The following is a 12,401-nucleotide window of genomic DNA, read 5'->3' as shown; positions in this document are numbered from 1 at the left end:
AAAGAAAGAAAGAAAGAAAGAAAGAAAAGAGAAAGAAAGAAAGAAAGAGAAAGAAAGAAAAGACGGGAAGGAAAGAAAGAGAAGAAAGAAAGAAAGAAAAAGAAAGAAAGAAAGAAAGAAAGAAAGAAAGAAAGAAGGAAGGAAGGAAGGAAGGAAGGAAGGAAGGAAGGAAGGAAGGAAGGAAGGAAGGAAGGAAGGAAGGAAGGAAGGAAGGGAGAGAGAGAGAAAGAAAGATTGATTCTGAGAATCCTTAATAGAAATGCTCTCTTAATTGTTCTATTTGTTTAAAAATGCTGACATCAGTAAATGGCCAAATAACAAAAGGCTGGGTTATCAAACAGTTGTGGATATAGGAGGGAGGGAAAATACTGGAAAGTCAGAAAGATAAAGATAGAAAAGTATATTTGTTCTCCCAACATTATGTCATTCTAGTTTATTGCTGTGTCTTTCATGTTTGGAACTTCTAGGTTTGTTTGTGGGTTTCTATGCAGAAAAAAAAGTTTCTGTTTACGAAAATGTTAAAATTTTCTACTTATAAAAATAGCACAAAGTTCTACTAGGCAGGTCCAAAAGAGTTCGCCAATAGACACGCTTTATAGTGCTCTGCAATAGAACTTTGCAATAGAGCCTTCTGCAGTAATGGAATCATTCTTTATTATCCAATATGGTAGTCAACAACTACATGTGGCTATTGAGCCCCTGAAATGTAGCTAGTAGGACAGAGGAAATAAAATCTTGATTTTATTTTAATTAAATGTAAATGTAAACTGACATACATGGCTAATGGTTACAAAATTGGAAAGAGCAGCTTTTGGTGATTAAAATGAGGCAAGTCTATTTTATTTGCATAACACAATACAATACTATTATAAGGCAGAATCTGAAACATTTCTTCCAGCCAGCAACATCAGTGGATATTTAGTCACTGGAATGAGTATAGATTTCCAAATGAATTAACAAGAAAGTGGCAATGTAGCAAATAGTTGTGATAATATAGTAAGTTGATAGTGGTGGATGGTAGATGTAATGTCTGGATGATATGAAAAAAGAGGCATTATTTTTATAATAAAATATGTCAATACATAATTATTTTTATGCAGTGTATCAAAATAATGATTCTCTCACAAATAATAAAATGTGATTTTTAAACTAAATTTTCATGCTAATTTTAATAATTTGTTTACTAAAGCTCCTTAATGATATTTGGAAAACTGACAATATCATGAGAAGTTCAACTTTATCTTTTGCTTCTACATGTAATGGTAAGACTTTGATTATTAAATGAAAACTATAATTATTTTTGTTCTTTTAGATTTCAACATTAAATTTTGGTTGCACTACTATGATTTTGATGACAATATCAAAAGTCTAAACACACCTCCTAGTTTAAAAGACCTACAAGAAATATTATGTAAAAACTGTATTCCTAATGTTTTAAATGCGAAATATGTTTTTCTATTTTAGTCTGGGTAAGTAGCATTAGATTAAGAACATTGGTTTATTTTTTATAGATGCATAAGTCTCTTTTTTTCCATTCTTAAAATGATTTCTGGTACAGACTTTGGTGCAATACCGTATAATTGTACTATCACATCTCCTTTACATTTCATACCCATCATATAAAGTAGTTATATAAAATATCCAGATCATATGCTAAAATATTCCATGCTCATAAACGCAAGACTGTGAAATGGACACAAAAGGTTAATCCAAATTGATGCTGCCTCCTGTTTACCTGCAAATTCTTTCTTATGAATAAACCAACAGACTAAAATCTTTGATCTCAATGAAGATAAAGCCATCTTCATTGTTACTAATAAATACTTTTTAATATTCAACTGTTGCTGCCAACCTTCATCAATTTGATTGTAATTTGTGCATACTTTTAAAGCATGCTTTTTTTTTTTGCTATAAACAGCCAGAAATTAATACTAATGAAACTTAAAGACTCATATTGCAAACTCTCCCTCCCACCAAAAAAAAGAGTTTATCTCCCTATAAAATTCAACGTAGTATTGGGAGAAGAATTCACCGGAGGAAGGAATATGTGCACATTTCCTAAAGGCATAATAAAATAAAAGCATAATATGTAGGATGTTTGCTGTTTTTATATATTTCACTTACTACTTCAATCAACTTCAATCACTGGGTTAGTTTTAAGATAGGCAGACCCAGGAAGGAATAATTCTATCCTGCCTCAGTATGACCTATTAGTTATGATAAGAACTGCTCTTTAGCATTGATATATTCCAGTGCTCTCATTCCTCAAACCAGAATAATATATCTAAGAAAGATATGAAAAGGAGAGCTCAGTGAACCACATTTTGAAACTAGTTTTAGATTACTACCTTTGGTATTTCTAAAAAGAAAATCACGTTGCTGTGGTTTTAAACCCTTTGAAATAAATGTATTTTAAAAGTCACCAGGGAAAACCATTGTTACACAACCATGTTTCTTATTGTTGTTGCTTTTTGTGTTTTGTTTTCTTTCCCTAGCTAAGTTTTACTTTCTTCCCTGAGAGAAAGAATATGGAACAGCTGTATGATCTACGCAATAGTTGATGCAAAACTACATCGAATCTCCATGCTATTTGCCATATCTTTGTCAACTGATATCAGTAAAAGCGCCATGACTTGGTTTCTCAAACATACAAGCGAGATCACTCTCCTCATGGGCAACCTTCAACATGCTGGAAGACCAAGTAAGACTGCAGATAAATGCTTGATGATTTGAAACAAACAAAACATATTCTAAGTATTGGTGTGTTCCCTTCAGTTTATTGCAGAGACCTCAGTGCCCCCTGTATTTTTTTCTCGATGGAGAATGTGTAAAAAGCTTTAAAGTACAAAGTTTTACAGTGATCTCCCCATTATTAAACAAGATCTTACTCTTCTTTCAAAAGCAGTATATAGAAGTCATAAGCGTCTCTATCTCTAAAATTATAAGTAAACCCCTTGGAGAGGTTTAGCATGAATAAATGGGAGGAGAAAGAAAACAGATGTTTCTTTTTTTTTTTTTTTCCAAGAGGGTGGATTGCAGGTGGCATTAGCATGCCTCTCCCACTTAGAAAGACAAACAGTGTGTAGAGATTCACACTGTGAACTTCTTTCCAAAAATCCGTGCAAAAACTTACCTGGAAAACTGAAATAATCCACAGATTCTTAAAAAACAAAACAAACAAAAAACAAAAAACAAAACAAACAAAAAAAGCAGGCTGCAGTCTACACCATGAGCCTGGCAAAAAAAAAAAAAAAAAAAAAAAAAAAAAAAAAAAAAAAAGCGGTAAGTCCCCAGAGTGTGAGAGAGGGAGAGACTACCTCCAGGACATGTTCCCACTGAAGAACCTGGCAGTTTAGGCCACAGGGGAAGGCCTTACCCCTACCCAACACTGGAACTGATTTAGGGAGTGGCAGGGAGTGGTGGGGAATATAAAAGTAGGAGCAGCAGCACGAAGGTCCTTGTGCTCATTTCCAGTCTCCAGCAGATTGAGGGAAACCATACCACAGGCGAACTCATGGAAATCTACCAACTAACTCAGGCAGTGGTCACATGTTGAAAGTAGCTCCCAATTGAAATGTGCAATGTAATCTTCAGTGGAGACAAACTCCCTTGGCCGAAACCAGGGGGCTGTACAGACGTGTGTTCCGGCCACTGCTGTCCCTGCTGGGAAGACTTACGGCCTGGGGCAGTTTTGGGTTCTGACCATGGTCTGCCTGGAAATCAGCTGCTGCTAGCGAACAGCACAGATGAGAGGTCTGCCTTGCCAAATGCATGGGGGCTGAGTGGGTCTAACTGCCACCTGCTAATCCCTACTCCCTGTGTGAACTCTTCTGTGCCGCAGAGGCACTACTTTCATCCCTGGAACATTATCCAGTGGCCAGAGAACTGTCCCCCAACCCCCACAGGGGCCACTGCTTGCCCCACACATGGAGAGCCAGAGCACAGACTTACTGACCTAGCCCCCAACTGGCTTTACCCCATCCCCTCCTCCAGTAGCTTCACACAAAGGACAGAAACTTTTAGGAGCTCTGTGGCCCCACCTATCACCTATCACCTGAGAAACCAGAGTAGCTCCCCATGGTAACATAAGCCCTGGGCACAATGTGACTCACTTACTCTGCATTCTATTGGCCAAAGAAAGACACATGGCCAGACCAGATTTAGGAAATGGGGAACCACAGACTGTGAAACTGCATCGCCAAGGCCATGAACACAGGAACTGGTAAAGAATTGTGGCAACTGCAAGCTACCATGACAGGGGATTAAAGAAATTTTTAAAATAGCCCTGTAGATTTCCATTTTTTTCATTATATGTGCTTTTATGGTGCTATGTGGTTTATATAACGAAACCTGAACTGGGTGGGGCATAGTGACTCATGCCTATAATCCCAGCACTTTGGGAAGCTGAAGCAGGTGGAATGCTTTAGCCCAGGAGGTTTTGGTTGCAGTAAGTCATGATGGCGCTACTGCACTCCAGCCTGGTGACAGAGAAAGAGCCTGCATCAAAACAAAATTTAAAAAAAAAAAAAAAAGAAAGGCAAACAAACAAAAAACCCTGAAATGACCTGTAGTGTGAGATATAGGAGCACTGGCTTCCTGAGGTTAGATTAGCTAAGAGGATACCTGAAATATGTTACAGGAGAACGAATCAAGGACAGAAAGCAAACATTACTTCCACAAGCAATCCATATGATTGTAGAGTTTCTACTAAAGTCTAAAAATACCAATTTAAAAACCTATTTTGTAGGTCCCCTTTGTTTTTGAGACTGAAGATCTTGTGCTATAACATCAAGCATCTGGTGCTTGATCTTTACACATATAAAGAAGTTTCCCTTTCTAATGTCCTGAGTGCAATTTCAACAATATGTTCAGTTGCCCTCTTGATAATTCTTTGTCCTATCTTTTCTGCTTGCTTTTGCCCAGTTTTACCTTTGAGAGACCATGATATAGCTCTGGGGATGTGGCATTAGTGTTGCCTGTTGCCAGGACATTGATATTAACCTAAGAATAAAAGCCTGCATCCATAACAAGGTTCTTCCTCCTGTGTGTGAGACAGAGCTGTCTGGAATCCCTTGGACCTTTGCTAAAAGTCACACATTTTAAAACTCTATGCCTTCAGATTCACGGAAGTGCTGTAATTGTACACCAACTCTGGTAGGAGCCCCACTGGTGGCTGCAGTCCAGTTATGGGGATACAAGGCAAGGATGATGATTCTGAGCATATGTTACAGCTAGCTGTGGGAAAAAGGCAGGGCTCCTGCTTCCCCTCTTGATCCTTCTGAGATGTAAATAACAAGATTAATTGCAAGTTTCATGGCCTTAAAAACAGGCCAGCAACCTCCATGTTTTCTTTTCCCAATAGAAAGTGTGAGCACACATTGTGTATATAGCTTGACCTAAGTAAAATAACTCAACCAACCCATGTTTACATTTCACTCCTGGTGTTCTAAACAATCAGGATGAGCCTAGTGGCCAGTCCTGGCAGACAGCATGGTGTTTGTCTTTCTTCCATTGGTGCCCTAGTTGTTAGCTTTCTTTCTGATTGGCATTAGTGTCTGCAGCTGTTCCTGCTGTCTGAAGCTAGTGATTCCCTATCATGTGCCTCCCAGCAATGGTAGTGTTTTATTTCATCCATTCACTCGTTCAACAAACATTAGATGAAACCTACTATGCAATAAGATTTTTGTAAAAGCCCTCCAAGATGACAGGAATATTTTATTTTTGTGGCTAACAGCAAATAGATGAAACCCAAATACAATGGTTCTTCTTTCAATTCTCACATGTTTTATTTTGAGACAGCAGAGTGCAGTGGAGGAAGTCCTAGAAGAAACTCTATGAAGAATTCCTGTGACAAGTATGCTGAAGATTTTGACCCATGGACTGAGAACAAAATGCAACTTCAGTTTTGTCTCTCTCTGGTTGTAACTGTCTTGACCTGTAATGATTAAATGTTTTTTACTTTGACTGGTGCCATCCCAAATGGACTGTCCTTGCTGGCCTTGAGGGATGGTAAAATTCAACTGGTTTTTTTCGTCCCCACTTTTGACCTCTGCAGAGGTTCTCTGATAATCCCACAACTTAAGAAAAAAAAAGGAGAATGAACCTCTATTCTAAGTAATGACTGAGTGTTGCATCTTTAGCTGTTGGCATTCCACATTGCAACTTCTTCCTTCTGCTGATGCCCCTTGAGGTAGCCCTGTGACACAGGATCCAAAGTCCTGTGTTGACTCTGTGACTTTACATGGCCCACATCTGACCCACAGCAAATAATGACAGTTTCTGTGCCAACTGTGGATGTTTATGCAATCTCAATGCAGCACTTTTTTGATACTATCATCAAGGTATGGGTGTGGCCTATCAAGTGGTTCTCTTGAAGTCCTCTTCATTAAGCTTATATTTAGAAGTTAGCATGCCCCAAACTTTCCCCTAAAGTTTGGAGGCACAAATCAAATCAAGAGCTTTCTCCAAAGAAATTTCCTTACCAATCTCTTTTCCTCTCCACTGTCTCTGATATGTTTTTATGCACTTACTCTGGCAGAGGTGCAAGAGCCATGTTTCTGTGTCATTTGCTTTGAATGTCAGCACATGGGGATGGAGGTATCTGGCACATCCTCTGCTATCTGATACTTTTTTGTGGTACCTCAGTTGAAACTTGAGGCAGGTACAGTCCCATGCTAACTTCCTATTAACGCTCACTATATAACTTCGCAGAAACAATTTAATTTTCTGGGTCTGTATTTCCTCCTTCATAAAACAAGAGGGTTAAAGCTCAATCTCTAGGGTCCTTTGCAGCTCTCAAATTTGGTGGTTTTTGCAGTTACATTTCTATAGACAGTGTGACAAAATAGAAAAGACATTGAGATAGTTGTCATGAGAGTTAATCCCAGCTATAATCCCATTGACAAATTGAATGACCTTAAGCAAACAAGTCTCAATTTTTCTAGAACTCAGTTTTCTCATATGTAAAGGGATGAGGAGTCACCAGATGACTTGTAAGGGTCTCTTCCAGAGCTAAACTCTATTTCTTTATCATTTATTATTTCTGGATATGTCCTAAGTTACAAATATTTATTTTATCACACACAAAACAAGATTTGAAGTAAGAAAAATATTGCAATTAAGCACAAAATGTAGCTGAGAAACCTCGGATCCAGCAAAAGCATAATATAAAATGCAAGATTTAATACACTTCAATATTTTGAAAGGCTTCATGCTATGAAAACCAGTGGGCAGTTTTAGTATCTGAAAACTTGGTTGCTGATTCAGTTTTAGCCTCTTCCTCAGCTGTATGAGCACCGATAAATCACAAAATCTTTTGAACCTTATTGAAATAATAACATGTATTTAATGGAGTTGATTTAAGGACCATATGACATAAATTTGAAAGTAATTTTTAAATGGAAAGAATAAAGCAAATATTGGTTATTATACTTAAATACATTAAATGCTATAGAAAGAAAACAATTATTTTTTCTACTTATACAGAATGATAATGAGAGAGTAATGCATTGATTATCACCAGTATCTGCAAGGTGATTGCAGAATATCTTGCAATATAACCGGAAGCAAGAAGGGCATGAAAACTATGGGCTGGAGGGTGAAGTCGACTCTGGTTGCTAGTGAGGGATACATTCCAAGACCTTTGTGATTCTGCTAACTAGAAATATTTATCCAGGCTCTTGGTTTTCTCTCAAATCACATTTCAGTCAAGCCACATGTTTCCTGTGAATATCCTCATGTGAGTAATTGCAGCATGGAATAGGACATTCCAGTCATACTTTATCTCGTTTCCACAGAGAGTGGAGTATGCTTGTTCATATCACTGTTCCAAGTCTTTGTAAAAATATACATTTTGTTTTTTAATGTACCTAAAACTTCTGCTATCTGATAAGAACTATCAATCATTTAGACTACTGGATATTTGCTTGATTTTCAACCTCAACACTAGGCTTTCTTTGTAGCGGTAATTTAAGAGAAGAACAGGTTTTTTTAATCATTAGTTTTAAAAAATATATCTTTAGGCTCAAATTCATAGTTTTTCCAAATGAACTAATATATCCTAAAATCCTTGAAACCCTGACCATTACATCCAGGATGCCAAGGTTCTATGAGCATACCTAGCATCCCTACCACTAATACATTCATCTATTAATTTAATTTTCCTTTTTCCTATTCAGACGACTTCACATCTCTCTCCTCAAAACCCCAACACCCCTGCTTTCTCTCATTAGCGGATAATCTCACCTTTTAATTAATTGAGAAAATGAAAATCATAAAACAAGAATTCATGTTCCCAACACCAATTACTCATCTAATGACTTTCATGCAGTCACCGGCTCCTGCCTGCATCATGATTTTCTTTCTGCAGAATCACTCTCATCAAGAAGCAAGCAGGCTGCATTATTTCCCATGTTAGAAATCCTTCTTTGGACCACATATTTCTCTTCCTTTGCTGGCGCGTTTGTCTGTTAAGTTTCAAACTAGTTGCAAGTACTTAGTGTACTTCCTCCCCTCCCACACTCTCCTGAACCCCAACATTCTTATCCTGGTTAACAATGACCTCCATCTTGCAAAATCAGTTAAATGTGTTTATGTCCAAATATTTCTCAAACGATTCACTCTTAGATTTTCATAGTTGATTGTTACTTCTTCAAAACTTCTCTCTAGGCTTCTGGGAAATCATACTTTCCTGGTTTGTTTTCTGACATATTAAGTGATCCTTCTCGGTCTTGTGTGTTAACTCTTTTTTCCCCACCTAAATGTTAGAATGGCCAAGAGCTTGGTCTAATAGTTTTCTTCTCTACTTACACATACTCCCTAGGTTGTGTCTTACACTTTTTCTCTTCTTTATACATATCTCATCCACTACTGTAGTTTTAAATATAAGGTAAATATAGATGACTGGTAAAATCATATCTCAGGTCCCTATCTCTATACCAAGGTCTACACTTATATATATAGCTATTACTTAATGATTGTAATTAAAACTGTAAAATAGACACCTCAAATTGAACAGCAAAAAGAAGGTTCTTTTTTTCCCCCGTCTTAAGCCATTTCTTCCCTGCTTTTCCCATCTCAGTAAATGGCCCTAAGACAGTATAAGAAACAGATTTAGTGGTCCTTGCAGACAAGAGACATGGTAACCAAAATCCCAATGGGCTTAACATGTCTGGACATATTCCCTCCTTTGCCTTCCTGTCTCCCTGAAGAAAGTGACCCACTTCACATAACGGAGGGTGGGGCCCTTCCTAATTTAGCAGACCAGACCAAATTCCTAACCATAAAACGAAGAACTTAGCCATTTATCTCCTTGAGTTATGTCTTCCAAGGTTGCTGAACCAGGGTTCTAACATTCCTGATAAGAATCTGACCAGATACAGCTGGCTGGTGACAAGATGGACTCTGCAGTTTTCAAAGACTTTTTCCTCATTATAATCTCGATATAATACTAAAATATCTTCCCAGAGTAGGGCTTACCTGCCATTTTGTGTATATGGGATGACTGTTAGGACGTGAGGCCTCACTGCGCAGGTGCATTGAAAAGCCCCACCCAGTCGTACCTGCGTGCTACGTTTTTCCATCTCAGTTTCCTCGAAGGGGCAGGAGCCAAGAGCCAAGCTGCTCAGGGAGATAGCATCAGGATCCCTTTCCTATATGCTGTCCCTTCGTGCTGTCTGAGACACAAGCATATTAAAACCTCAACGGAGAAAAACTTCTATTTGGCCTGGTGTTAATTTCTAGTTATCTAAGAGCCAAAGAAAGACCTTGAGCTCCAGGATATGACAATAGCACCCCAACCTATGCAGCTGCTCACACCAAAATCCAAGGAGTCATCTGTGATTCCTTTCTTTCCCTAAATCCCACATCCATCTCATCAACAAATCAAACTGGCTTTGTATTGAGAGTATACCTTGCTCATTTCTCTCTGTCTGAACTCTATACCATCTTAGTCCAGTTTACTCCTTCTCTTACTTGAACTTTGGCAATTGCCTCCTAGCTGGTATCCCTGTTTCTCCCCTTATCTGTGTTCAACTCATTTTCCATTTAGCATATCTGATGGCGTAACTCTTCTTAAGACCTGCTAATACCTTATCATTGCTTTTAAAATAAAATCTATCTAAAACAAACACAATTCTTTCTTACATGAAACAAATGTGTATTTTTTGTGAAAGAGTAGTGATTAAACATAAAAATATGTATCTCACGCTATGTGTATGTATATGTATGTGTACGCATGTGTACACAGCACATGCATGTACAACACATCCATACACGTACATATCCATAGCAGGTGATTGGGTAATTGAAAAAAATCAATGATCAAGTAAGAAAACTTAGTTGACCTTCTGGTAATAAGTAATCATTTTTAATCAAAAATCAACTGAGACATATAACACGAAAGAATGCAAAATTGTAAAATTTTAAGATAATCTGAGACTTCTAAGAAATTATGTGACTGGAACTAATTGTTTCAGGTTAAGTGCCCAGATTCTAGGAAAGGAACATTTCCTTACCTCCCCCATTAAAGGGAATTGGATGGGAAATACACACAAACACACACACACACACACACACACACACACACACACTGAACCCCTGGGCTCGGGCAGTTCTCCTGCCGCAGCCTCCAGAGTAGGTGGGGCTACACGCGTGCACCACCACCTCCAGATCTTAATGGTTTTATTTTGAGTTAACAATCAGCCCAAGATCAAGACTCTTCATGTCATACAGCAGGGGAGTGGAAAAGACACTTTAATTATATTACAAAGCTTTTAAAAGACAATAAAATTCTTTAATTACTTAGTTATTATGTGTGTGACACTTATAAGCTATTGTCAAATTTATCAAAACCATCACAACTTTCAGAAATTATAAGCTGTGAGAACCATTACTCTCAAACAATCTGTGCTTTTTCTTCATGGATATTCCTAGCTGCTGGTGAGCCTAAGTCCTCTGTAATCTTCCTGAGTACATGAATAACAGTATATTATTTAGAGTTAAAAAATATCACCTTCCCAGGCACTTCAATTTGAAATCAGGATTGCGTCCCAGTGTTTGTTTCATGACCACCAAATACACCAAACACTGGAAAATATTTCTGTACTACATCTCGCACTGGGCTTTGGGCCCAAGACTTCCTATCATAAATGTTTCCACTGGCTTCTATAAGAAGGAAATGGCTTTACCTTAAACTTTAATTAGTAAGAAAATGTTCAGAAACTGCTTAGCCTTTCTCTCTTATTCTGGGTAAAGCAAGCAAAACCCACCACATCTCTATATGGATACATCTCTCACCTTAAATTTTGCCATTGACCACTGAAGTAATGAAAAACATTTCTCTTCTGGCTAGCCTTCCCCATCTCAGATTCCTCATCCTCGTGGGGACTGGGCCAACCCACCAGGAAGCAAACCCACTCTCACTCCTCTTGCTGCACAGAGCCATGGTGGGAGCACTGTGGGAAAGCAATCAAGACAGCAGAGTGAATTAATTTTCCGCTGTCAGAATAAAGCTTCATAACTCACGGATGTGAAGAATTGACAAGGAAACCTGCAGTCAAATCAGTTTGTACTCATCAGAGTCTCCTTATCCCTGGAAATAATATAAACTTCAAACCCAATCACAATCTGGCTCATTTCCTGTTGCTCAAAGAAACGTCTGTTCACAACATTTTCATTTTAATGGCTTTAACATAAACGTCCACCTCACCATCATAAACTCATCCATTCAGATTTGGAAGATAGACTCTGTAACAATGGTGAAATAATCTAGAAGGATATCTTTATAGTGTAAGAGGAAGCCCTGTGTGTGTGAGTGAGGGGTGTGTGTGAGTGAGGGGTGTGTGTTTGTGTGTGTGTGTGTGACAGAGAGAAAATGGAAAAGGAAAGCAATGAAAGGGAAGGGAAAAGCGGGGAAGAGAAACCTTCTACAAAACAATAGTTTAGCATAGAAGAAAATTGTCTAGCTCTCCAAATGAAGTCAGCAATAAATAAACTTCAAACCAATAACTCCAAGGGTAATTCTGTGCCCCAATGTTGATGTTACCTCTATAGCATTCTTCCAATGCCACTCTATGACTCCTATCAGTAGCCAAGATGTTCATAAAAGACTGGAAGCAAATTTCCTGACTAAGAAACTCTCTCCCAGCTATTGCATGTGCTAGCTTAAATAACTGATTACCCAGAAGGAACATGTAGAATACAGAATGATATTCTACATGGTTTTACTTGATGATCAATGATGAGTGTATTAGTCCATTCTCATGCTGCTATAAAGACACACCCAGGACTGGGCAATTTGTAAAGGAAAGAGGTTTAATTGAGTCACAGTTCTACAGGGTTGGGGAAGCCTCATGAAACTTATTATACAGTCATGGCGGAAAGAGAAGCAAACATGTCCTTCT

The 12,401-nt window shown here is 38.1% G+C and overlaps 1 long non-coding RNA gene across 1 annotated transcript; it reads left to right on the top strand.

The window, feature by feature from the left end:
* Positions 1 to 132: 132 nt before the first annotated feature.
* Positions 133 to 5,980, top strand: LOC126947887 (uncharacterized). The gene is made up of 2 exons (XR_007723239.1): positions 133 to 2,701; positions 5,796 to 5,980. It is a non-coding gene; the product is annotated as an uncharacterized LOC126947887 (long non-coding RNA).
* The last annotated feature ends 6,421 nt before the right edge of the window (positions 5,981 to 12,401 follow it).

The sequence above is a fragment of the Macaca thibetana genome, chromosome 2 (genome assembly GCF_024542745.1).
Source record: "Macaca thibetana thibetana isolate TM-01 chromosome 2, ASM2454274v1, whole genome shotgun sequence".
Lineage (NCBI taxonomy): Eukaryota > Metazoa > Chordata > Mammalia > Primates > Cercopithecidae > Macaca > Macaca thibetana.
The sequence above is the reverse complement of the archived record's forward strand: the minus strand, read 5'-3'. Positions and strand labels throughout refer to the sequence as shown.